We start from the raw sequence: 2277 nt of genomic DNA on the forward strand, positions 1-2277 counted from the left end.
TACATACAACAGCCAACATCAAAACTTTATTACCCACACATTTTCCCATTGCAGATGTACATTTATTGCCAAGGCAAAGACATTGGTCTAGTTCCTGGTGTTGGTTTGTTGTTTCGGTGTTGCATTTTGGTTTTGTTTGTTTGTTTTTCTAATGTAATTTCTCACTTGCCTTCAAAGAAAGAAAAAGTGATACTCTGAAGGAGCGACAATTACTGGAAGGTTGTGGCATCCAGCCTCCCCTCCTCCTCCCAACAACCCCAGAAAAGAAATCATCTAAATTAATCGGCATCCCAGCCCAACACACAGCTCAGCTGTGAGGAATTCTCACCAGATGTCTCAGTCCCCACCCAGCCTCCCACGTCATGCAGGGAGCATAACCCCTCAGAGTCTGAGATCCTGCTGGGATGACCATGGCTGGGGTCTCCATGAAGAGTTAGTAGCACCCTTGTCCCACCAGGGCCAGCCAGCCCCAGCAGCTGGCCATGGGCCACGCTTACCTCCCCCACCAGCACGGAGGATGCCAACCCCACTCCTCACTTTTTCCGTGGCATTTTCCCTGTGCTAGGCGAGCTGAGCACCACTGATGTCACTCATCTGGATCCTGGCTCTGAGGGAAGCACCTCCCCCAGGCACCAGTCTGGGATCCAGTTTCCAGCTGATAACACCCAAAACAAGATTTATCCAGATGTAACTGATGAGATTCTCAGTGGGCATTAAGGTTACTAAAGCCAAGTGGGTGACGCTGATTTGCATTAACAGAGGATGTGGATTGTCACAAACAAAATCAGTCATAAAGTAATGCTTACTCTTCAGTGTCACTTCCTCTGCTTTCATTTCTTGATGCGACGAGAGCATGTAGAAATAACCCCCATAACCATCTGGAAGCCCAAGTGTAGGGCAATACAGCTGGAGCCCCACTCTGGTGAGAGCAGTAGAAGTTACAGGAATGAGAAAAAGCATTTCAGCTAGTTCATCCCCTTGCTTAACATGCTCTTCCTTCCTAAAATGCATTTGCTTTGCTGGGGATAATTGTGATCATCTTAAAGCAACAGGGCTTTCATGTCTTTTCTCACAGACTAAAAAGCAGTGTACACAGCTCACTTCAAAGAAAGAAATATCCTGCAATGATTACCTTACGTTTTCCTTGGCACTTAGTTTATACCAAATTTCTAAGTCCTCACATTATTCTGGTATTTTTTGATGGCTGTCACATCCCCCTCTACATCTTTCATGTATTAGCCAAGCGATCGTTAGGCATTATTTTCTTTTATTTTTCAGCGGTTCACATCCCATCTTCATCCCCACTGTCCACACAGACTGCTTCTCTCCTGGTAGCTCCCAAACCCCATTCTCTCCTACAGGAAGGAAGCTTTTGAACCCAGTCTTCTCCTTTCCTGGCCTTCCTCTCCTTGAGTTTCTACCTAGCAGCTCTTTCCATCTCTTCCTCACGGCCTAAGAACGAAGGACACGGTGATTTTGCACGGAGAAAAAGCACCCTGCTTGCTCTCTTGTCCTGGAAACAAAGCCTGGAGCAAGACGTATGGGGAAAATCCTGCTCATCTCCTGATGCTCTGAAACAGAGTACATCCCATATGGTCAGGATCTTCACAGGATTTTGCAACTAAAATCGTAACAGCTCCCTGCTGATTGCGTGCAAGTGGCAATTTTTCAAAAGCTCAGTGCTTGGCCAAACTTTGGTTTTCTTTTTCCCCTCTGCTGGAACAGTAAATGATGTATCTGTGACCAAAACACCAAACCTTAAGCCCTCAAGCCAGAACACAGACATGCAAATATTTCTTAATAAAACAGTTGTAAAATAATTTTAGCAATGGCAAAGTTATCTCCTTATCCAGAATCACTGAACTTTGCCAAAACAAAATAATTTGAGATAAATTACTTGTATGGTAAATCTCTACTTGATGACTGTCAAAACTGCCAGAAAACAATAGCATTAAAAAGGGTCTTACACTAAGAAATGTCAGGTAGTGATCCTATTAGGTCTCATTGTAAAATAACCTCTAGTGTTAATGCAACTTAAATATATATGTATATGTAAAAAGACAACGTGGTAGCAGAAGCAATTGACAGTATCTGAAACAGAAAGCTAGTGCTTTCATGAGAACCCTGTTCGAAATCTCTTTGATGCTAGGCTTTCACTCCATCCAATTTTAGTAGAGAAGCAGTTTAGAACACTTGTTTTACCACATTTTCAACAGAAGACAAACCCTTGGCTCTAAAAATTAATCTCATGAAAAAAAATAGAAACTCGGGATGCTG

The sequence above is a fragment of the Patagioenas fasciata genome, chromosome 1 (assembly GCF_037038585.1).
Source record: "Patagioenas fasciata isolate bPatFas1 chromosome 1, bPatFas1.hap1, whole genome shotgun sequence".
NCBI classification, from domain to species: domain Eukaryota; kingdom Metazoa; phylum Chordata; class Aves; order Columbiformes; family Columbidae; genus Patagioenas; species Patagioenas fasciata.